This window comes from Falco naumanni, chromosome W (assembly GCF_017639655.2).
Source record: "Falco naumanni isolate bFalNau1 chromosome W, bFalNau1.pat, whole genome shotgun sequence".
Lineage (NCBI taxonomy): Eukaryota > Metazoa > Chordata > Aves > Falconiformes > Falconidae > Falco > Falco naumanni.
In genome coordinates, this window is record NC_054079.1 from 10,063,736 (window position 1) to 10,090,113 (window position 26,378).

Sequence of the window (26,378 nt, forward strand, 5' to 3'; positions counted from 1 at the left end):
ACTGCAATTCTATTGGTAAACTGTTTCTTCAAACAAGCATATACTAGCATGATCATCAGAAAGACAATCAGTAACAGAAACAAAGTTTTGATTATGGACTGTATCCAAGAGCTCAAATTCCATCCTAGTTTGTTAAAATTTTTTCCCCAGCCAATTTTCTGACATATCTTCTCGAATTGATTCTATTTCTTTTTTCAATTTTACCTAATAGGTCCAGATCATGTTCCACATCTTGAGTGACATTTGGAATGTGAATGCAACAGTGGTCCAGTCTATCCTTGAGATATTCACATACCCCATGTTCTTTAAGTAGGAGCATATCTAATGCCATTCTATTTTGTAAAGTCATCTTGGAAGTCGCCTGTAACTGTATGTTCAATTCCTTAAACCCTTTCTTGGTGATGTTTGCTAACTTTTCTACCTGACCTGTTAAATGATAAAGCCATGCTCTATTTCTGTATGAGGCTATAAGATTCAGAATTGATGCAAGAGTCCAGTCATTTTTTACTCTTGTTCAGGGTTCATTCCAAGTATCATCATCTGTCTCAGACCTCTTGGTTCGTTTTAATTTTAAACTTTCCAAGGGTCCTTTAAATGGTGATTTCTTCAAAATAGGGCACAATGTTGGCATGCCTGAAGTAATTTGTTTCACCTAATGGTAATTCATCTAATGGTAAACGAGTTGTCCAGGTTCCGTCACTTAATGCCCAAATTAGATGTCCTGGACTTTGAATAGTAGATTTTCTGCAACTAAACAGAGTTCCTTTCCTGGGTGTAAAGGTACTAGTTAAATTGAGAGTATTCTTAAGACCTCGACAAAAACAACCATATTTTAAAGCAGTGGCCAGAGGAGGAATTTGTTGAATTATTAAGTCTGCATTGTTGCAATTGTACACTTTTTCACATTTTCACCATGGCACTATTTTATCTTCCTTCTCTCTCAATGAAGTTGTTCTATCATCGACCCAGGGTAACACTGAAAAAACTTTTCCATCCCAGGTAAAACACCAAGGAGTTCTGGCCATGTACTAGAATTGAGAAAATATCGCCATGGACCATATAGAGTCCCATTGTTCTACTAATTGCGTACCTTGGCCAGTTTTGTTACACTTCCATTCCATGATACTTTTGTTTACATTGGTTTTAAGTTGTTCATCATAAGAACACCATCCTAACTGGGGATTTGGACCCCCAGGAAGAAGAACTTGAGCTATGGCACCAGGTCAGGATCCTGTTATAAAATCATAATTCAGTAGTTTTTTACAATCTGTTTCTTTATCTGGCGACTTCCACTGTTTTCTAATAACCTTTACTTGTTCATACCATTGAGTTACTGGCCTTTGTTCACAATAGGTGGTCTCATTTTTATGTTCCAGATTGGTCAGATTCATAGTTAAAATTCCCCATGGAATATATTCACCTACTGCCCTCGGTATTGGTAAACAAGCAGTAATCTGCGTAACATTTTGCAAAATGGCAAATCCTTTAATCAATCCCAACATCTAATTTTCCTCAGACATTTGTTTGGGAATATCAATTACTTGTTCTGTTTCTAGTTGTCTCTTATTCCTATCCACCAAGTCAGCCCATGATCCTACCAGCACTACAAACCAAAATAAAATCCAAAAAACCAATCAAAACCTGATAAAAAAATTAGACATGTTTCAGTGTCAGTTTTAAAGTCTCTGGGTCACGATTGACAATCTTCCACGGAGTAGGTGTTTTCTTCACTTGAGTATAATGTATCCAAGCATCTGATTCTGAAATCTTGATAGCTGTAAAAGTGGTCAACAGTATCTGGAAAGGTCCCCTCCAGCACTCCTGCAAAGGTTCGGAGGTCCACGTCTTCACATAGACATAGTCTCCCGGTTGGAAATCATGCACTGAATTCTCCAGGGATAAAAGTCTATTCCAAATTACTGCACTCCGAATTGCAGCCAAAGATTTCCTTAGAGAAAGCAAATAGTTATACACATCTTGTTTTCCTTTTACATGTATGTTTGGATTTGGTTCTGGAGACTCATATGGTTTTCCATATAATAATTCATAAGGACTGACTGAGGTTCTACTCCTTGGCTGTACCCTGATTCGTAATAATGCCAATGGAAGCGCCTGAGGCCACTTTAGACTGGTCTCTTGACAAATTTTACTTATTTGTCTTTTTAAAGTTTGATTCATCCTTTCCACCTTCCCACTAGATTGTGGCCTCCAAGACGCACGTAAATCCCAATTAATATCCAATGTTTTGCTAATACTTTGGACTATTTCAGCAACAAAGTGTGGACCTCTGTCAGAAGAAATTCCAATAGGTACACCAAATATTGGAATTATTTCTTATAATAACCACTTCACTACTTCTTTTGCTTGTGTGGTGTGACAGGGAAGGGCTTCTGGCCATCCTGTAAAAGTATCAACCCCTACCAGGATGTACCGGTACCCATTTTGTCTAGGTAACTCTGAAAAATCTACTTGCCAATAATCTCCAGGTTCTGTACCAGATTTCAATCTACCCATTTGAACCTTTTTCTTAATCACTGGATTGTTTTTCAAGCATACTTCACACTTTGCAGTTACCATTTTAGCTATTCCCAACATTTAAACTGATACTACTTGTTTTCGTAAAGAAGTTACTAAGGCTTCTGCCCCCCAGTGACATTCCTGATGTCCTGTTTGAATTATCTCTCTCATCAGAAGAGGTGGAATTACTACTTGTCCATTAGGAGTTATCCACCACCCAGCTAGGTTTTTCTTAGCATTTAATAACTGACCCAATTTGTCATCTTCTTCTGAATATTTTGGTTTTTCCCTGGGAAGGGTTACTGTTTTAGAAGGAATTATTGCCATCTGTAATGCTTGTTTCTTTGCTACCTTTCTTGCCATTTTATCAGCCAAATTATTCCCAGCTATTATTTTTGTGTTCCCAATTTGATGTGCCTTAGAGTGCATGATTGCTACTTGATCTGGCTTTTGAACTGCTTGCAGTAATTGTAAAATTTCCTTTTGATGCTTAATGTTTGATCCTTGAGAGGACAATAGCCCCCTCTCTTTCCACAAAGCCCCATGGACATGTACTACCCCAAAGGCATATTTTGAGTCTGTCCAGATATTATTACTTTCTTGTCTTTACTTAATTCTAGGGCTCGAATCAAAGCGATGAGTTCCGCTTTCTGGGCTGATGTGGTACTCGCCAATGCTCCTGCTTCTATAACTGTAGTATCTGTTGTTACCGCATATCCGGCGTATCGGACTCCTTGTTCCGTAAAGCTGCTTCCATCAGTATACAATTCCCAGTCTGGTCGCTCCAATGGCACATCCTTCAGATCTTCACGACTGGAATAAACATACTCGATGGTAGCCAAGCAGTCATGTTCCAGTTGTCCTTCTTCCTGTATGGAACTTAAAAACACTGCAGGATTTACCAGGTTAGTTGTCTTTAGAATCACATCATCCTGTTCGGTCAATACCACCTGGTACTTCATCATCCGGCTGGGGGACAGCCAATGTCCCCCCTTCTGTTCTAGGACAGTTATCACCATGTGTGGAACATAGACTGTTATTGTTCTTCCCAAAGTCAATTTCTGAGCTTCTTGTATGAGCATCACTGTTGCTGCCACTGCTCGAAGGCAGTTTGGCCACCCTTTACTCACTGTGTCCAGTTGTTTGGAGAAATATCTGACTGGTCGTTTCCAGCTTCCTATCTTCTGGGTTAACACTCCCAGTGCAAGGTGTTGTCTTTCATGAACAAACTACTAAAAATCTTTGGTTAAATCCGGAAGTCCCAAAGCAGGTGCAGACATTAAGGCGTTTTAACTCTACAAAAGCCTTTTGCTGTTGTGGGCCCCATACCAAGGGAGAATTCTTTTGGGCCTCATACAGCGGTTTAGCTATTAGCCCATAGTTCATAATCCAAAGTCGACACCACCCAGTCATTCCCAAAAACGCTCTGAGTTCATGAATATTTCTCGGCTCAGGTATACCACAAATAGCTTCTTTGCGATCTTTTCCTAATTGTCGTTGTCCTTTTGAAATCTCAAAGCCCAGGTATATCACAGTCTGGCAGGCTAGTTGGGCTTTCTTCCTGGATACCTTGTACCCATTTAGTCCAGAAAATTCAAGAGGTCAATAGTCACCTGTATACAAGTAAACCTTTCTTCTGTAGCAATCAGTATGTCATCCACATATTGTCCTGTTTCCAGATTTCAAGCTCCTTTGCCAGCTGATTTCCAAAAATTGTTGGGCTGTTTTTAAGTCCTTGGGGTAATCTGGTCCATGTCAGCTGCATCTTTCGCCCGGTTTGTGGATTTTCCCATTCAAAAGCAAACAGTTTTCTGGTTTCCTTTTCCAAAGGTATACAAAAGAAAGCATCTTTCAAATCAAGCACTGTAAACCACTGATAAGTCTCATTTAATGCTGTTAACAATGTATAAGGGTTTGCTACTACAGGATAAATATCCTTAACTATTTGATTTACTGTTCCCAAGTCTTGCACCAGCCTATATTCACCCGAGGGTTTTCTGACTGGTAAAATAGGAGTATTATACTCAGATTCACATTCTTCCAAAATTTTGTACTCCAGAAATTTATCAATCAATTTCTTTAGTTCCTGTCTAACTTATGTTTTGATTGTATATTGCTTAATTTTTATTGTCCCTGCTCCTTTAAGTCTATTTTGACAGGCTCTGCTAGTTTTGATTTACCAGGAATATCTGTCTCCCATACAGTAGGGATCACTGCCAAATCCACCTCCGGTGGAATTTCTTGTTCCTTTATTCTTTCTTGTATCATCAAAACTTCTCCCGTTTTTGACTCAGGTATTTTCAAGAAAAGTTCTCCTTCATCAAAAACAATTTTTGCATTTAATTTGGATAACAAATCCCTTCCTAACAAGGGTATCGGGCATTCTGGTACATACAAAAATTCATGTGTAATTATCTTATTTCCAAATTTCAAATCTAGGGGTTGCAGGAATGGCCTATTTTCTTCTTTCCCGGTTGCTCCTACTATATTGGCTGGTTTTGTTCCAATTTTTCCTTTACAGGTATTTAATACCGAAAATGTCACTCCTGTATCCACTAAAAATTTAACTTCTTTATCTCCCAGCTTAATTATAACCAGAGGCTCAGCTGGATTCCCCTCCGGTCCCCTTCAATCATCTAAACCCATTACTTTGGCTATCTCCTGCTGAACATTTCCATTCCATCAATTTCAGAAACAATTCTCTTTTTTTTAAACAACCATTCCCGATCTCACAAGTTGAACAACACTTTTTTTTTCCTTTTTTTTTTTTCACTTTCTTGTTATCAGAAGTTATAGCCATTACCAAATTATCTCTAATAGTTAGCTTACATTCATCCTGCCAATCCTTTCTTTGTCTTAAGTAAAAGAACAAATCCACATAAGGCATTTCACTCGATTTCCCTTCTCTTTCACAGAACAGCATTAACTGCAGAACAGTGTTATAATTCAGTGTCCCATTCATGGGCCACTTTTCCTGATCATCCAGTATATACAAAGGCCACCAATTATTACAATACTCAAATTTTTACAATACTCAATCATCTGGCTCTTTTGCAGATTATCATGTAAATCTCCCCAATGTGCCAATAAACATCCCAATGGAGAATTTTTCGGGAGTTTGTCATTTACAGCAAGATTACCCATACTTTTACTTTTAAACAACTGAGTTAACATAGGTGCCATGGTATAATCACTCACAATACAATACACAATTATTCAACTCTGTCACTCCGATCCGCGGATCCAAACTCCACACTCGCTTTCTTGCTCAATTGCACGTCTCACCCTTACAGCCACACTCACACTTTTCCACAATTGTTACTTTAAACAAAGATATGTAACACAATATGCAGAAGAATGGCTGCAGAAGCATGGCCTTAGAATCTCTGAAGATCTGCACAATCCAGGCCTGGTATTAGAATAGGCCTGTAATCAGAATTGTACTGAAGTTGCTGTGCTGAAGTTAACAGGAAAGGTAGCCTTGAGCTATTCTTGAATCCTGAGACCAAGTAATTTTGTTGTGCCAACAGGCCGTGGCTGTAACAAGATACAGCTGCTGGGAAAGCAGGTGCAGGGCCAAGAAAGATAGGGACCGGTATGGGAAAATAGGGAGTAACAAACTACAAGGCTGAAGCACAGCAACACAATTAGCTGCATGGATAGAATGCTTATTTTAGTCATGATAATTAGGGGTGTGAGAACCGCGCATGTTTAGAGACTACTAACCAATTATATTTCTGCTTTACGAATATGCATGTGTATCGGTTCTATATAAGTAGTGTTAGAAACTAATAAAGTTGAGCAAGATGCATAACTCATATTGAGTGTCTTCTTGACTCCGGCGAACCCTTCTCCCACAATTGGCGCCTGAACGACAGGAAAGCTGGTAATTGCTGGAAAAAACTCTGCCTTTGCATCGTGACAGTGGGCTTTGCAAAGTTGGGAGTTGCTGTGAAGAGTTCGAGCAGGAAGACGTCCATAAGGAGTAAAGGCGTCTGAATCCGGCATTGACGTCGTGCGCGGACCTGCACCGGTAAGGCCGTTTTTCCCTCGATAATGGAAAGGGAAGCGGCACTCACGCTATTAACTGATATTCTTGCTAAGCAAGAGGCTAGTGTGAGCACTAAGAAGCTCCATGAGCTCTGTAGGTGGGCAGCTGAACACGGACACTTAAAAGACCCGCAATTGCTGTTTAGTGTGACTGAGTGGCGAGAGGTCGGGGATTCCCTTTGCGATGCGATCCTTAGCGGCAGCAAGTCGGCCAAGGACTTGGGGATTGCCTGCCGGGAGGTCATAAAGCATTTACGATCCCTAGTTGCAGAAAAAAAAATGGCTATGGCTGCCTCAGACCTCCTCAGTCAGGAAGCCAAGTCGCAGTCTTCCCGATTGTTTAGTCTCAGTGCTTCATCTGCAAAAGGCATAATTGTGCCCATTAAAAAATCTGTGACAGAGCTGTTACACCCGACACCATCTCCGGAGGGTGCCGCCACAACGGGTGCTCCGCGCCGCCCTGACAGCTACCGAGAGCCACCCCCCCCCGTTAGATGAGGACGAGGGTACTACGGCGGGTCCGAGTGCGCCTCTGAATGAGAACGCGGAGTCTGATAAAGAAACTGAACCCACCCCACCTGCACCTGCCCCGATCCCCTGTCCCCGAACCAAACCCTCTGACTGGACCCTAAACTGCTTGCAGCAGCAATTGAATGAATGCCATCTGCCTACTGCCGGTCGTGATGTTCAGATCCTGACCCAGGAAGGTGTTATCCTCCACCCTGCTCGTCCCAAAAGTCTTTGGTCTGGGGTTGTAAGAGATGCTATATTGGAGGGAGAGTGGGAAGCTGCTTCTGCTGTTGCTTGTCCGGTGGGGACTACTGCTTTACCTGCTGGTTCAGTGGCCGCTGTGTGGAAACCTTTTGATTGGAAATTTATGCAGCAGCTGCGACAAGCCGTTACACAATATGGATTACAATCTGAACCAGTCAAACACTTGTTGACTTATTTGTTTGACTCTGAATTATGACACCCGGTGACTGTGCTTCGCTGGCTAGGTTGCTTCTTACTCCGGCGCAGTATTTACTTTTTGAAAAGGAATGGGAACGACAAGTGCGTAAGACTTTGCTGCAGCCCAGGGCTCAGGGGCATCCCCTGTGCGATGTTAAGGAGAACATGCTGCTAGGTCGGGACATTTATGCCGACCCTAAGGTACAATTAACGTTTTCTATGGAAATGCATAGTGCCTCTGCCCTGGCTGCACGACACGCCCTGATGCTTGTTCCCTTGGACCGTAAGACCCCTTCCTTTACGGCGGTGAAACAGGGAGTGACGGAGCCCTTTGATAGTTTTGTAAAACGGCTAGTGCAAGCCTTGGACCAAACCTACAATATGACAGAGGACCTTAAGGTACAAATGCTCCGGATGCTAGCTTTTGAAAATGCTAATCCACGGGCCAAAACGGCCACGGTGGAGGACATGCCGGAGCGGATGGTACACAGCGCATCTGCCCAGCAGGCCGCCTTCGTCTCTAACGCTGTAAGTTCTGCTGTATCCACAGCCATGCAAAACCATACCCAGGCGCTGGCTGCTGTACTTAAACCTACTGTGCGACTGCGAACTCCGCAAAAGTTTTATACGGGACCTTGTTTTCTCTGTGGGGGGAGAGGTCATCAGCGCTGTAACTGCTTGGCGTCTGTATGGTGTGAACATTGCCGAACTACTTCTCATGCTACTAAATTCTGTTGGTGTCCGGGAAACTACAAGCGCAGCGCGAACGGCGGCCGCGTGCAGACAAAAGTGGTTTCGCCACCGCAGACCCCTCCGCCGCAGACCCTGGTCTCCCAGCAACCCGGGGAAGCTTGGGACTCGACTTGGCAACAGCAGTAGATGTCACTCTGTTTGACACAACGCCGCAAAAGATTCCGACCACGACCTTTGGCCCCGTACACTCCTTGTGTCACTGATTTGGAGCTCTCCTCTTAGGCCGATCTTCGGCTGGACTAAAGGGTATCTTTGTAATTCCGGGGCTTATTGATGCTGATTATACGGGACAGATTATTATTGTGGCTTACACATTGTATCCGCCTCTCCACATACCGCGCGGCAGTAAAATTGCTCAATTAGTTCCCATGAGAAATTTCACTGATAGCGTATGTGCGCCACCTTGTGACTCTTTACCGAATCGTGGCAATAACGGCTTTGGCTCTACAAACGAACTTGTATGCTTCACTATGTCAATGAACAACCGCCCAGAAGCCAGAGTCACGTTACGGAGGGGAAACGAAACTTGTACTCTTATTGCACTTTTTGATACAGGAGCTGATGTTACTATCATCACCCGCCATGTATGGCCTAGACATTGGCCTACTAGACCGGCTGCAGAAGGAGTCAGCGGCATCGGAGGCGTCTCTCTGCCACATTCTAGCACGGAGCTGATCATTATTCAAGTGGAAGACAAAATAGCATCAGCACATGTACTGATTTTGCCTTTACCAGATGGCATCTCTGCCCTCATCGGCCGCGAAATAATGACTCAGTTGGGAGTTGTGTTAACTACCCCTGGTACGGTTTTCTGGCAGCGGCCCCTGTGGGGCAGCCTCCCATCCTAAAACTCACCTGGCTTACAGATGAGCCTGTCTGGGTGGAGCAGTGGCCGCTACAACAAGAGAAGCTGCAGACAGCGCATCAGCTGGTACAAGAACAACTGAATGCTCACCATATTAAGCCATCCACTAGCCCTTGGAATACCCCCGTCTTTGTTATACTGAAAAAGTCTGGAAAGTTTCGCTTACTTCATGACTTACGCAAGGTGAATGAACAAATGCGAGCCATGGGAGCGCTCCAGCCCGGATTACCAACTCCTACTATGATACCTAAAGACTGGGCCTTATTAATTGTAGACCTAAAGGACTGTTTCTTTACCATACCTTTACATCCCTCAGATACACTGCGCTTCGCATTCACCTTGCCAGCGATTAACAAGGATCGGCCAGCTCAGCGTTATGAATGGGTGGTCCTTCCACAGGGAATGCGCAACAGTCCTACCATGTGTCAACTTTTCGTTCCTGCAGCATTACAGCCCTTACGTCAACAGTGGCCGCATGCTCTCATTTATCATTATATGGACGATATTTTAGTAGCTCAACCGCAGCCCTTTACAGAACAAAACCTACAACACCTTATGCAAATGCTTGGACGGGCAGGATTACAAGTGTCACCAGAAAAGATTCAAAAACAATCTCCATTCCGATACCTGGGATGGAAGATTAATGACAGCATAATAACGCCACAGAAAACCACCATTGCCACTGAGATTAAAACTCTTACTGATGCGCAGACGCTGATGGGGGATTTACAATGGGTACGTCCCCTTCTGGGCATTACTAATGAAGATCTAGCTCCCCTACGGCCTCTTTTACAAGGCACAGATGCAGCTAAATCCATTCGCCTCACTAATGACCAACGGAATTGTATACAGCATCTTGGGCACCTAGTCTCAGCGCGATGGGCAGCTTGACGAGACGCTACCCTCCCCCTTTGACTACTGGTGGTTTCTCGCCCTGTCTCTGTTTTTGCTGTTATCATGCAGTGGCAAAAGAAAAAAGGGGGAGATGACCTCTTCTATGTCTTGGAATGGATATTCTTATCCCTTCAACCTAAGAAAACGGTTCAAACTCGCATGGAAGCAATAGCCGAAGTCATTCGCAAAGGTCGTGATAGGATGATAGCTATTTCAGGGGAAGAACCATTTAGTATTCACCTGCCAATGAAGGGAGCAGACCTAGAATGGGCCTTGCGAAACTCTGTTGCTTTACAATTGGCACTCTTAGGATATTCTGGACAGATATCACGAGAACAGCTAAAGGGGAAAGATATCCACTTTTTGAGAACGTATTCATGGATGGAAATACCTAAGCATTCATCTGTTCCACTTCGGGATGGTCTTACAGCGTTCACTGATGCAGGCAAGGCTACTTGACGGGCTGCTGTGGTCTGGAAGGAAAAGGAACTCTGGCAGCAACATATTATTGTTGCCCACCCTACAGATAATTTACAGACATTGGAGCTGCTTGCAGTTTGTTGGGCTATGGCAAACTGGCGCACGGTGGCATTGAACATTGTCACCGATTCACTATATGTGGCAGGAGTAGCTCAAAGGATAGAGGATTCACTTTTGAGAGAGGTAACCAACCCATGACTAAATGAATTATTCCAGCAACTTCAACGAGCTACAAGGCAGAGATCTGCGCCATACTGTATCATTCATATCAGAAGCCACAAATGGCAGGAAGGCTTAGGAGAAGGTAATCACAGAGCAGATCAATTGGTTAGCCTGACACGAACTGCACCCGTCAATCAATTTGAAGCCGCACGAATCTCCCACACTCAGTTCCATCAAAATGCTAAGGGATTAAAAAGACAATTTCGGCTGACATATGCTGAGGCACAGGGTATTGTTAGGAGTTGCCCGCAGTGCAGCCACCATGGCCCTGGCCTAGGGATGGGGGTCAATCCCCGAGGCCTGAGGGCATTAGAGGTCTGGCAGATGGATGTCACTCATGTTCCTGAATTTGGCAGATTGAAATATGTACATGTCACGGTAGACACCTATTCAAAATTTATTTGGGCAACTGTGCAACCTGGGGAAAGAGCCTTGCATGTGTGTAAACATCTAACAGCCTGTTTTGCTGTCATGGGAGTTCCAGAACAAATTAAGACGGACAATGGTCCTGCCTATGTCAGTCAAGTTCTGCGGAAATTTCTTATTATGTGGGGAGTACAGCATAAAACTGGAATATCTCATTCTCCCACGGGACAAGCCATCATCGAAAGAACAAACAGGACATTGAAGGACTATCTGCAGAAATTTGTGGACATTACAGATCCAAAGGAGCGTCTACACAGAACCTTGTTTGTTCTCAGTCACTTGTGTGTGTTTGGGGACGATTCAGAACCCCCAGCTATCATTCATGCTACTTGTGTAAATACTGCAGCCCCAAGAACTGAATTATCTGTTTATTATAGAAATCCGCGGTCAGGGGAATGGGAAGGTCCTGCCCCTGTTTTGTTTAATGGTCGAGGTTATATGTGTGTTTCCACCCCTATAGGTCCAGTATGGGTACCCAGTAAATGGACACATGCTGATATCAGTAATCATAAAACTGGTACTGGAAGCTTGCCAGCGGGAGCTACATCGGCGGCATCTAGCCACACAGCCTCCGGTGTTGGAGGCAACGCTGCTGTTACAGAAGAGGACAATCTGGGCCTCCCCAAGGAATGCATGTGACCAGCTACGGGCAGAACTAGAGAACAGAACTCTGTACTATTCCTTACATGCCTGTGACTGTGGACAAAGGGAATGTGGCTGGGTTCTATTACTTTGTGGCTTCTGTAAACTTGTATGGTGGGTCTGTGTATATACCTTGCGAACGGATTTAGGGTGTTTACAGTGTAAATGGAAAATTAGAGAGAGGAATCCTTTTTGGGAATTGCAAGAAGGCATTAGAGGAGACCACCGGTTTGCTCAAGATCTGTTTGCCCTGTTTGAAGCTACTGAAAGTGCGAATCGAGCACAGTGGCAGCGGCGGGTTTGCAGATATTTGGACAGCCTTGGGCTGCTACGTTAGACTAAAATTATAAGTAGGGAGTGTGGTAAAGATATTTTTATACCCCGACAATATGCTGCCCCTGCCAAAAGGTGGGGGAAGGCTCAGAATGAGTGGGCAAGGAGAGCTCACAGAAAGTAACGTTTCATTTAAGCATGCTCAAATGGTGGATTCGGTTTATGGTCTTGATGAATATGTTACTCGTTGGCCAAAGTATTTTTGACATCTTGCCTAGAACAAACATATGGGTGACATGGGCAAATATCACAGGGGTAACAGACTTTTGTTTAGGTTTGCAGCAAGCAGACAACTCCTTTAGAACTTGCTTAATTGGAATTCCCCTGCAGGAGAATGAAGCGGACTTTGATGGTTTTCAGAATGTCAAAACAGTGAATCTGACTTCCAATGAAAAGGGAACATGCCTGAGTCCGAATGGGCAATTTGTTTGGCCTTCTATGCGTAATGCAGCGTGGCAGAAAACGGTTATTGAAAATTTGAATCAACCATATCATTTGCCATTGCAGGAGTTAGACCTATTAGGTAGCATTACGCAAGTACGTTAACGTGACTGCAATGGGAATGTCAGAATGCAAGGACACGGTACCACCACTTCAACCTGTAAATGGCACTGGAGTAATTTGGTTTGGTGAACCGTGGCGATTGTGGCTAGCATGACAAGGTGAATGGGAGTTTGATACAAAGTTTCAAAATTTAACTGGTTCACCTAATTGGGGTGAACTGAAAGCTGGAGGCTTACATGTAAATGTATCGGGGGGCTATCAGTTGCCACTGGGAGTCTTTTTGATATGTGGAGATAGAGCATGGCCAGGGATTCCTTTGAATCCTGTCGGTGGACCATGTTATTTAGGGCATTTAACTTTGTTTGCTCCACGTATGAAAGACTTATTGAAAATGACTCCACAATCTCATAGATCACGGAGGGCACTGCGCACCTTTGATGAGACATGTAATGACCGAGTCGATCTGCAGTCTGTAACAACAAATGTCTTAGCCTCCATATTTATGCCAGGAGCAATGACTGCATTAAACGCTAAGAATATACGAAGGTTAGCGTGTTGGGGAGAGAAGCAATTTAATCTTACATTGTAGATTTTAAGTTCGTTATCGCTTGACGTAGATAGCATTAGGCATGCTACATTACAAAATAGAGCTGAAGTAGATATTTTGTTATTAGCACATGGACACGGTTGTGAGGATTTTGAAGGGATGTGTTGTGTGAACCTTTTCGATCATTCCATATCTATCCACAAGAAGTTGTCACAACTGCAGGGAAACATGAAGCATATTCTTGTTGATGATAATCCCTTTGATGAATGGTTGAGAGGATTGGGCATAACAGGTTGGTTAAAGACATTATTGATGGAAGGAATACGCTTTGTTATAATCATTATTGTAATGCTTTTAGTTTTTAGCTGGTTTTTTTCTTGTTTAAAGAGAGTAGTTTTTAACATAACCAATCAGGCCTGGCTTGTGCAAAAGAAAAAAGGGGGAATTGCAGAAGAATGGCTGCAGAAGCATGGCTTTAGAATCTCTGAAGATCTGCACAATCCAGGCCTGGTATTAGAATAGGCCTGTAATCAGAATTGTACTGAAGTTGCTGTGCTGAAGTTAACAAGAAAGATAGCCTTGAGCTATTCTTGAATCCTGAGACCAAGTAATTATGTTGTGCCAACAGGCTGTGGCTGTAACAAGATACAGCTGCTGGGAAAGCAGGTGCAGGGCCAAGAAAGATAGGGACCGGTATGGGAATATAGGGAGTAACAAACTACAAGGCTGAAGCACAGCAACTCAATTAGCTACATGGATAGAATGCTTATTTTAGTCATGATAATTAGGGGTGTGAGAACCGCACACATTTAGAGACTACTAACCAATTATATTTCTGCTTTACGAATATGCATGCGTATCGGTTCTATATAAGTAGTGTTAGAAACTAATAAAGTTGAGCAAGATGCATAACTCATATTGAGCGTCTTCTTGACTCCAGCGAACCCTTCTTCCAACATTTATCAGCTTCATGTAAAGGAATACTGAAAAAACAATCTTTTAAACCTATTACCAAAATGTCCCAGTTTCACAGGATCATCTTTGGGGAAGGCATGCCCGATTGCAGGGCTCCCATTCCCTCCATTACATCATTTGCTTTCCTTAAATCTTGTAACAAGCGCCATTTGCCCTATTTCTTTTTTATCACAAACACAGGGGTATTCCAAGGACTATGGGAAGGTTCTAGGTGACCTTGTGCTAATTGTTCTTTGACTAATTGCTGAAGGGCTACACATTTTTCCTCAGGGAGGGGCCACTGTTCCACCTAAACAGGGGTATCTGTCTTCCAAGTCAAAGGCAGAGTAGGTCTTTGTACACCCTCCATCACAATTTCCCCTATTAAAAATCCTTCTGAGTACCAATGATAAGTCCCCATTGTCCCAAAACATCCTGTCCCTACAAATTCAGAGGAACATCAAGCACATAGGGACATATTGTTGCTGTCTAGCCCTCGGGGTTTTGAACTTGCACCATATACTGACTTTGCACACTGTGTCACACCATCCACTCCCACCAATATGGAACCTGCCAAACAGACAGGCCAAGAACAAAGCCAGATGTGTGCAGATATAATAATTACATCTGCTCCCATGTCAATCATTCCGGTCACCCATATTGCGGAAGGGGTCCCTTTGGCAAAGGTGATTTTACAGGTTAGAGTTGGTCAAGCATTTTATACACTCAGAGTCCAGAAAATTTGTGGTGTTCCTGTCAAACCAAACCCTTCTTTGCCCCGGACTTTGTCATGGGCATAATCATCTTGCACCCAGAAAGGAATTAATTGTGCAATCCAACTACCTTCAGGAATTGACACCAGGGGGAGGGGGGTGTAAGAGTCGGTCTAAAGAGAACAATATTGTCTCAACATTGCCAACAGAGACCTGGAGATGGAATGTGGTCCTCATGGACACCAAAATACCAAGACCCTGGGAAAGAGAACTGCACAGTACAAGGAGTACTATGCCGTTCTCTGCCACCTGGGATTGAATAAGGCCGCATAACATCTGTCCAGAAGATGGATCACAACCGTGGTCATAACAACGAACCAGAAAACAATACAAGAACACGCCTCCATGTCTGAAGCTACCCGCCTCTGGGGCAAGATAACCTGGCTCAAGAGGGCGGAGACTGGCCGCAGTCCAGGGACCAGAGGAGGAGCAGCATGTGTTGCTTGGCATAAAAAGATGCCTTCTTAGCAACTGAACTTTGGAGATCTTCCCCACCAAGGATCACGACAATCGGAAGGAACGGCAGGACACTGCCTGGACCTGGGACCATAGGGACGCCTTGGACCCGTGGTGGTAGCTATAATCCTCTTTCCTTTGCTTTTTACTTTACCTTTTATTCACTTTCTGTCTTCCTACTTATTGCACACTGCTTTACGGGCAAACAATAAAATTGGCTGTTTAATCAAAGCATAACCCCTTGGCGTGGTCGCCTTGATTTTTGCACTTTGAGATCATAGTTAACAAACCATCACAAGTCCACTGAGTGGACCGTGACGAGGGGGGTCCACACCATTGCTTCAATCTGACCCATATAATCAGCATCAATGACTCCTGGCAAGACAAACAAACTTTGTAACGTTACACTACAGCATCCAAGCAACAGCACACTCAATTTATTGCTGATGGGTCCCACAGCATTCAGTGGGACCTTACGTACTTTATCATCCTCTATTGTGATGGCGGCTGCTGTGGTAACATCCAATCCAGCGCTCCCTGAAGTTCGGGCTGCGAGTTGACTGCATAAGCCTGGAATTGTTGTGGAGGATTCACTTGTATCATCACACTGTTTCCACCCCCCCACGTTCCTCCCCCTGTTTCCCTACTTGCAGGTGGCAACAGAATGCAACTGTCCTTGAGTGTTAAATTTAGATCTACAGTATTTTGCAAAACACCCTGGTTTGTTACATCAACAGCATACCAAACCAGAGCCATCAGTCCTTCCCAGCCTCGATCTCTTTAGGTGACCTTCTTGCCCACATGTGTAACAACAGCAGACAACCCTGACTGCATCAGCAAAGGTCTTTGCCAGACGCTCCATTCAGAAGACAGCAGTTCCCACCTTCCCACATACATCCATTAATTCTATTAAAGTGGGATTACGATTCGCCATGCCTGCAATCATCTTTCTACAATCCTCATTTGCATTGTCCTTAGCTAATTGAACCAACAATGCTTCCTTAGCTGCCCCATTCTGTATTTGCTTGTCCAAGGTGCCTCTCAACCTATCCAGGAATGACACATATCCCTCGTTTGGGCCTTGTTTTATTGTGGTCCATGACCATTGTGGAGCACCATGATCCGGGACCTGCAATAAATCTTGGAGAGCTAACTTTTCCCTGCTGCAGGACTAAAGGATGTAAGCGAGCTTGTAACTGAGGAGAATTAACTGGAGCCTCCCCCATCAATTGTGGAATCCCTGTCCCAAAACGTGGATCATCCTGGAGGTATTCTAAATTCATCAGTGATTGCTCATTTGCCAAGTGCCTCCAATTTGACTCAAACTAACATTTGCATAGGGGTCAATATAATTTGCACAATTGAACGGCAATCATGAGCAGTAAGCTCTGCTGTGAAAATACTACATAACAACAACTGAGCATAAGGTGAGCCTATTCCATACTGTATACAGGTTGGTCTGAAGTCTTTTATCACTCCCCAGTTAAAAGGTTCCCGCTCGGGGGGGGGGAGGGAATCTTTACCATCCTTTCAAAGCACTGGGCAGGCTAACACCCTGCCCCCTATGGCAGCTGAACACCGATATCCCCTTCCACAAGTGCTTGCTCCCGCATCTTTTTCAAGAATTTGCAGGATCTGGTCCCAATGCTGTAATTTGGGCTGGTTGTTGAACATGACCCAAGGTCTCCTCCAATAAATCTATCACAGATGGCTCAGGATCACAGTCAGGCAATGGGACAATGACCAGATCTCCCTGCCACCCCAAAGGGAACCAACTCTGTCCACTTGACCCGGCACTGCTCTGCTCCTCCTGCCGGCCTTGACTGCGTGAATCAGGTGATGGCAGAGAATCCGATGGTGCCGAAAGTACCTTATTGGGCATCATCTCTGCAACCAGGGATGTGGCTATTTCAACTGCAGCCTTTGTCTCCTTGTCTGCTTCTGATTGTTCTAGTAAATTGGAGACCAACCTCCATGATGTCAATGACACTGTAGCGATTTGTCCCCTCTCGTGGCAGCCCCCAAAAGTAACAATCCAGTACTTTGCTATACCTGAATGCTGGAGACATTTTTTACTCTACTGGGCAAATTATTCCTTTTACACCACCCTAGCAGAGTTCTTATTACAATCTCATCATACTTTATGCCTTTATCTACAAATATGTCTATTAGCATTGTTAATACAGGGTTTGTCTCACTGTCTACATCTGATTGTTCTAGCGAATCTATGATCAGTCTCCATGCTGTTAACAAAGCTGTAGCAATTTTGTCTCCCCTCAAAGCAGCCTCAAGAAGTACCTTTCCAATGCTTTGCCATGTCTGAATGCTGAAAACCTTTTTCACTGTAACTGGCAAATCATACTTTTTACACCATACTAGCAGAATTCTTATTGCCATTTTGTCATATTTTACACCTTTTTTTCAAATATATCCATAAGCATTGCAAATATAGAATTTGTCTCCCTGTCCACATTTAATTGTTCTAGTAACTCTAAGACTAATCTCCATGTTGTTAGCAATGTTATTGCAATTTTATCACCCCTCAAGGCAGCCTCAAAAAGAGATTTTCAGCATTTTGCCATGTCTGAACACTGGAGACATTTTTTTGGCATAATTAACACATCATTTACTTTGCACCATGCTAGCAAAGTTCTTATTGCCTTGTTGTTATACTTTACACTTTTTTTCAATTATATCTCTAAGCATTGTTAGCATAGCATTTTCTTTTTCTGCACCCATATCAATTAGTCCCCATCTACATTGAGCACCAAAAGTTGCCATTTGAGTTAAGATAGACAACAAATATTACAATACACGCACATCAATGTTGTCAACAGCTCTCCTATCACAGTGTCTGTTATGGGTCACAGGTTCTCCCACTTGTCTCAGCTATGTTGGGCACCAGTTGCTGTAGTCTGAACCCAACTCAGCCTCACACAGAGCACCAATTGCTGCAGCACAAACTAGTAGGCTGCAACAAGGCTTTCATCATCAGTCAAATTCTACTGTCCATGCTGTATCTCCTTCCTCCAGAAACCAGACCATCCTGCTACTCCATCCAACCCCCTCTCCCACAATCCTCAGGACTATTTAACCACTTAGTGGGAACGAGCTACACCTGCACATCATCCATGTCAATCAACCCACTGCCTCTGAGACAAGGCCACAGCTGCATACCATCAATGCCAATCAACCCACTCCCTTCATTCCTCTACAGCCTACTTTTAGTTTCAGTCCAAACAAAGGTCTGTCTTTAAGTATCAGCTAACAGATCTTTTCACCACATTTTCTGTTGTTACAGAAGATATGCTAAATTTTCTTATCTTAATGCTGCAAAGGCAGCGAATAAGACCCACCAAGTGACAATTCAATTGTATGTATGGATTTAAATAAAACATATTTTCTTTTGCCTTTTTGTGAAAACAACCACAAAACATTGATTGCTGTATAATTCTTGAAATTAATGCCAAAGGAAGACAAGAAAAATGTCAAATGGTAGAGAAAAAGGGTGTGTCAATGCTGTGACACTTTTCCATTCACACCAACATCAGGAGCACTTCCTGTCAAGCAAATGCATCTGAACTGAATGTCAGACTTGTGTATCTGAGATCAAAATCTGATTTATCTGATTGCGTAAGGCTGCAATACCCTATAGCAACAAAATGTAATCCCTCTCACCTTGACTGTAGGTTATGGAATGGGTTTTGGTTGAATGTGAATAGGTGGCAATGATATAGTAACAGTCTTTTAACCTCCCCATTTAAAATTGATATGTACTAAAGCAGGCCTATGAAAAAACCAAATCCATTTCTGGGCTGCAAATGGTTACTTCTCTAAATGTTCAGTAGTTCTGACTTAAACTGGCATCTCAGTCAGATGTCATAAAAGCTCAAGAACTTGATGAGCTAAGATGTAATCAAAATCTCCTATGTCAGATAATAAATGTAGTATTAGGTTGGTTTAGAAAGACAATGTTACCTTAAAAGATACCATCTAGCCAAATAATTTTAAAATAAATTTGCAGTCTGTGACATTTCATGGAAATCCGGTAATGTAAACATGACAATAATCTTTAGCAACAAAATCAAAACTGTGGAAGGACTGGAGACTGACTATCTTTTTCATATCTACTTTCAAGTAGAAGGGAAAGGAGGATTTACCCTAAGGGCAGGTATTCAAGTAGATTCATTTTTAGAAGTTTTCAGAAGTATTAAATATGAACAAACTCAGCTTCCCCATCCCTTTTGCAGTGAAAAGGAATATAGTACTCAATGCTCAAATAAAAACATGAAAAGCAAGTCACCAAAAAAATGGACAGATAAATTAGACCCCCAAGAAATATTATTGACTAAGAAGATAACTATGGAAATCCAGTGGCACTGACTTAGTGATTGCTAACATGCTTGCATGTTATTAGCCACTCAAAGAACGTTAAAGGTTTCAACTATAAAGTACATAATCAGTAATGTGAGGCACCCTGTTTAAACATTTCTTAAATGGATATTTTCATTATCATCATAAAACATAATGACTAATTTTATATCAAAATAACTCAGTCCCAAAACTATCATTGTGCTAGAACAACCCTTTTGCTCTTTTGTAGTAGTGGATAATCCAGAACCACACAAATGGTTTCCTTGCTAAATAAGGAAAGCCTTCAAAGTATTTCAACACTGCAGCTAAAGGAGTGATTGCAGTGTGGGGAAGAACTTTAAGATACCTTTTATCTATGTAGCATGGGGAGAATAGCAGTGACAATGTAGAGGTACGGATGTGAGTGGAGCCCCCTGCCCCATGACCTTATCCCAGTTGCTAGCCCACAATGAATTTTGTGCTACTGCACCTTCAACATTATTGCTGCCTGTGCCAGTTAGATTAAGTCTATGCCTTTCCATGCTGCATTAACATTTTTATTTTTCTGTTCAAGCATATCCTGATTTTGTTATGCTTCTTGTCCAGGGCATCTTATTCCATTCTACTTCTTATGTCCGAGTAAGCTGAAAATATCTGTCTTTAGATAATGTGTTGCATAAAGGATTGTTTATCTTGTTTAATTTGACATATTTGTTCATAGACGGGTCTGAGTTCTTCCAAAGACTGATGGCTGGTGATAGAGTAAACCAAAATGACAAACCTCTCTGCCCAGCTCTCTAGCCTGTCCAGGTCTGGCTGAATGGCAGCACAGCCTTCCAGTGAATCAGCCACTCCTCTCAGTTTTGTATCATCAGCAAACTTGCTGAGGGTGCACTCTGTCCCTTCATCCAGGTCACTGATGAATAAATTGAACAGGACTGGACCCAGTACTGCCCCCTGGGGAACACCACTAGATACAGGCCTCCAGCTAGACTCAGTGCCATTGATCACAACTCCCCAAGTTCTGCCATTCAGCCAGTTCTCAGTCCACCTCACTGTCCACTCATCTAACCCACACTTCCTGAGCTTACCTATGAGGATATTATGGGAGACAGTGTCAAAAACCTTGCTGAGGTCAAGGTAGACACCATCCACTGCTCTCCCCTCGTCTACCCAGCCAGTCATTCCATCAGAGAAGGCTATTAGGTTGATGAGGCATGATTTCCCTTTGGTGAATCCATGCTGACTATTCCTGATAACCACCTTTTCCTCCACATGCTTCAAGATGACCTCCAGGATGAGCTGGTCCATCATCTTTTCAGGGATGGAGGTGAGGCTGACCAGCCTGTAGTTTCCTGGGTCCTCCTCCATGCCCTTTTTGAAGACTGGAGTGACATTGGTTTTCCCCCAGTCCTCAGGCACCTCTCCTGTCTTCTATGGCCTTTCAAAGATGATGGAGAGTGGCTTAGCAATAACATCTGCCAGCTCCCTCAGCACTCAAGGGTGCATCCCATGGATTTGTGAGTGTCAAGTTTGCTTAAAGTGATCTATAATATGATCCTCCTCGACCAAGGGAAAGTCTTCCTTTCTCCAGACTTCCTCTATTGCCTCCAGGGTCTGGGAAACCTGGAGGCTAGCCTTGATAATAAAGACTGAAGCAAAGGCAGCATTCATTAACTACTCCTCCTCTGTGTCCCTTGCACCCACCTCATTCAGCAGCAGGTCCACATTTTCCCTAGTCTTCCTTTTCCTGCTGATGTACTTGAAGAAGCCCTTCTTGTTGTCCTTGACCTCCCTCACCATATTTAATTCCAAACAGACCTTAGCCTTTTTTGTTGCATCCCTGCATGTTCTGACAACATTCTTATGTTCTTCCCAAGTGGCCTGTCCCTTTTTCCACATTCCTTAAACCTCCCTCTGTTTGAGACTTGCAGTAGCTCCTTGATCATATATGCAGGCCTCCTGCCCCCTTTGCTTGATGTTTTACTCATAGGGATGCACCTATCTGCAGCTTGGAGGAAGTGATGATTGAATATTAGCCAGCTGTCTGGACTCCTCTACCTTCCAGAGTCCTAACCCATGGGATTCCTCCAAGTAGGTCCTTGAAGCAGCCAAAGTATAGCTCTCGTGAAGCCCAGGGTTGCAAACCTAATTATTGCCCTGCTTCCTCCACACAGGATCCTGAACTCCCCTATTTCATGGTCACTGCAGCCAAGGCTTCCCCCAAATTTCACATCCCCAACCAGTCCTTCTTTGTTAGTACAACATCCAGGAGTACAACTCACCTTGTCAACTCCTCCACTGCCTGTGTCAAAAAGTTACCATCAATGCTCTGCAGAAACCTCTTGGACTATGTGTGCCTAGCTGTGTTGTCTTTCCAGCAGATATCAGAGTGGTTGAAGTTGCCCATGAGAACCAAGGATTGTGAGGCTATCTCCAATTGTCTGTAGAAGGCCTCATTGATTTCCTCTTCCTGATCAGGTGACCTGTAATAATAAGTGGTGTCCCTCAGGGGTCCATACTGGGACCAGTAATATTCAATATCTTCATCAATGACATAGACAGTGGGATTGAGGGCACCCTCAACAAGTTTACAGATGACATCAAGCTCAGTGGTGCAGCTGACACGCCTGAGGAAAGGGATGCCATCCAGAGGGACCTGGACAAGCTCAAGAAGTAGGCCCATGCCAATCTCATGAAGTTCAACAAGGCCAAGTGCAAGGGCCTGCACCTGGGTTGGGGCAATCCCCAATATCAGTACACACTAGGGGATGAATGGATTAAGAGCATCCCTGAAGAAAAGGACTTGGGGATGTTGGTGGATGAAAAATTGAATATGAGACAGCAATGTGTGATTGCAGCCCAGAAAGCCAATCACATTCTGGGCTGCATCAAAAGAAGCATGGCCAGCAGATCGAGGGAGTTGTATCTCCCCCTCTACTGCACTCTGGTGAGACACTACCTGGAGTACTGCATCCAGCTTTTGGGTCCTCAGCACAGGAAACACATGGACCTGTTAAAGTGGGTCCAGAAGAGGGCCATGAAAATGGACAGAGGACTGGAACATCTCTCCTATGAATACAGGCTGAGAGTTGGTGGTGTTCAGCCTGGAGAAAAGTAGGCTCTGGGGAGACCTTATTGCGGCCTTTCAATAAGGTGCCTTATAAGAAAGACAGAGAGACTTTTTGCCAGGGCCTGCAGTGATAGGAGAAGGTATTACAGTTTTTAAAATAATTAAATTTAAAGAATTGAATCTGTCTAGGGATGTCAAAGACAACAGGAAGGGCTTCTGTAAGTACATAGGTGAGAAAAGGAAGACTAGGGAAAATGTAAGTCTAATCCATGTGACTGAAAGCCCAACCAGAAGAGGTGTTTTCAGCTTACACATAAATTTGAAAGAAATAAGATTCCCTAGACAAGAAGGATAACAAAGTCAGGGTATGCTTGAACAGAAAAATTAAAACATTAGTGCAGCATGGAAAGGCATAGCCTTAATCTAACTGGCACAGGCAGCAATAACTTTGAAGGCAACCATTTCACATAATCCCTTCCATACAGTAGCTAGCAAGGTATTTCAGTCTGCCATCTCAGTGCAGGTAGAGGATGGAGATCCATGCAGCATCAAAGACACAAGGATCACAGAAGCACCTGAGAACAGTCACACAGGAATTAGTGCTTCCCAAAAAAGTTGGCGGGATCAATAGCCCAACTGAAGTGCATCTACACCAATGCACGCAGCATGAGCAACAAACAGGAGGAGTTTGAAGCCATTGTACAGCTGTAAAACCATGACATAGTTGCAATCACAAAAACATGGTGGGATGACTCACATGACTGGAGTGCTGCAATGGATGACTATAAACTCTTTAGAAGGGATAGGCAAGGAAGGAGAGGCAGTGGGGTACCCCTGTATTTTAGGGATTGTTTTGACTGTCTAGAGCTTGATGATGGTGACAATAGGGTTGAATATTTATGGGTAAGAATCAGGGGAAAGGCCAACAAGGCAGATATCATGGTGGGCATGTTCTAGACCACCCAACCAGGATGAAGAGACAGGTGAAATATTCTATAAGCAACTGGGAGAAGTCTCCATAATCGCCAGCCTTTGTTCTCATGGGGGACTTCGACTTACCAGATGTCTGCTGGAAATACAATACAGTGGAGAAGAAACAGTCTAGGAGGTTCCTGGAGTTTATGGAAGACAACTTCCTGACACAGCTGGTGAGTGAGCCAACAAGGGAAAGCATCCTGTTGTCGTAAGGTTATGCAGGGAGTAAATTCTAAGAGCCAAAGTCCAACTAGAACTAATTTGACTACTGTCATAAAAGACAATAGAAAATGTTTCTATAAATACATTAACAACAAAAGGAGGGCTAAGGAGAATCTCCATCCTTTATTGGATGCAGGGGGAACATTGCCACAAAGGCTGAGGAAAAGGCTGAGGTACATATTGCCTTCTTTGTCTCAGTCTTTAATAGTAAGACCAGTTGTTCTCGGGGTATTCAGTCCCCTGAGCTGGAAGACAGGGATGAGAAGGAGCAGAATGAAGTCCCCACAGTCCAGGAGGAAATGGTTAGTGACCTGCTACACCACTTAGACACACAGAAGTCTATAGGTCCAGATGGGATCCACCTGAGGGTACTGAGGGAGCTGGCAGAAGTGCTCACCAAGCCACTTTCAATCATTTATCAACAGTCCTGGCTAACCAGGGAGGTCCCAGTTGACTTGAGGTTAGCAAATGTGACTCCTATCTACAAGAAGAACAAGAAGGAGGATCCAGCAAACTATGGGTCTGTCAGTCTGACCTCAGTGCCAAGGAAGGTTACAGAGCAGATCATCTTGAGAGTCATCACACGGCACGTGCAGGACAGCCAGGTGATCAGGCCCAGTCAGCATGGGTTTATGAAAGGCAGGTCCTGCTCAACTAACCCGATCTCCTTCTATGATGAGATGACCTGCTTAGTGGATGAAGGAAAGGCTGTAGATGTTGTTTATTTGGACCTTAGTAAAGCCTTTGACACCATCTCCCACAGCATTCTCCTGGAGAAACTGGTTACTCATGGCTTAGACAGGTGTATTCTTCGCTGAGTAAAAAACTGGCTGGATGGCCAGGTCCAAAGAGTGGTGGTGAATGGAGTTACATCCAATTGGCAACCAGTCACAAGTGGTGTTCCCCAGGGCTCAGTATTGGGGCCAGTTCTGTTTAATATCTTTATCAATGATCTGGATGAGGGAATTGGGTGCATCCTCAGTAAGTTTGCACATCACACCAAGTTGGGCAGGAGTGTTGATCTGCTTGAGGGTTGTAAGGCTCTGCAGAGGGATCTGGACAGGCTGGACTGATGGGCTGAGGCCAAGTCTATGAAGTTCAACAAGGCTAAGTGTTGAGTCTTATATTGGGGTCACAACAACTCCATGTACTGCTACAGGCTTGGGGAAGAGTGGCTGGAAAGGTGTCTGGAGGAAAAGGACCTGTTGGTCAACAGCCAACTGAACATGAGCCAGCAGTGTGCCCAGGGCCCAGGTGGCCAAGGACAATAGCATCCTAGCTCGTATCTGAAACAGTGTGGCCAGCAGTACAAGGGAAGTGATCACACACACACACACACGTATTTGACACTGGTGAGACCACACCTCAAATACTGTGTTCACTTTGGGGCCCCTTACTACAGGAAAGACAAGGTGCTGGAGCATGTCCAGAGAAGGGCAATGAAGTTGGTGAAGGGTCTAGAGAACAAGTCAAATGAGGAGCGGCTGAAGGAACTGGAGTTGTTTAGCCTGGAGAAAAGGAGGCTGAGGGGAGACCTTATTGCTCTCTACAACTACCTGAAAGGAGGTTGTAGGCAGGTGGGGGTAGGTCTCTTTTCCCAGATAAGAAGAGACAGGACAGGAGGAAACAGCCTCAAGTTGCACCAGGGGAGATTTAGATCGAATATTAGGAAAAATTTCTTCACTGAAAGGGTGGTCATGTATTGGAACAGGCTGCCCAGGGAAGTGGTTGAGTCACCATCCCCGGAGGTATTTAAAAGACATGTAGGCATGGCACTTAGGGACATGGTTTAGCAGTGGACTTGGCAGTGCTAGGTTAATGGTTAGACTTGATGGTCTCAAAGGTCTTTTCCAACCTAATTGATTCTATGATGCTATAAATGAATCAAGTTCCAACTGAAAAAAAAACCCAAAATAAAACATTTAAAGCCTTTTGTTTCTATTACTTCCAGAACCTTGCCGCTCTAATAGTTTAAACCTTGCAGTGGAAATGTATTTACAACCCACCTATATCAAATCATTCTTTTGTCTTCTCAGGAATGAAGATAAATAGCTGTACATTGCAATTATTGCCCCAGTTGTTCAGTTACATGGGGCCATTGATTTGTAGCTGTGTATTTGAACCTTTTCTGTGTTTTAACATTTATTCATGCAAGACCCCTACAAATGCAGTGTGAGATATAAAATGAACCCTGTAGGAATATCACATTTCGTAGTTCCTGAATGATGGCACAGATGGCATTCCACAAGAACTGGGTACTGCTGAGTAAAGTACAGCTGGATTTCCTTGGAGGGCAACTCCTGAAAAATGAAGTCTATCAGTCAAAAATAAAAAAACTCCAAAGCACAAAGAAATCTGAAGCCAAAATAGCCATCTGATCAAGAATTA

General features: G+C 43.6%; 1 long non-coding RNA gene across 1 annotated transcript; it reads left to right on the forward strand.

The window, feature by feature from the left end:
- The first annotated feature begins 362 nt into the window (after positions 1–362).
- Positions 363–25,985, forward strand: LOC121080353. Its single transcript, XR_005825332.1, has 3 exons — positions 363–373; positions 12,862–12,898; positions 25,975–25,985. It is a non-coding gene; the product is annotated as an uncharacterized LOC121080353 (long non-coding RNA).
- Positions 25,986–26,378: the final 393 nt, after the last annotated feature.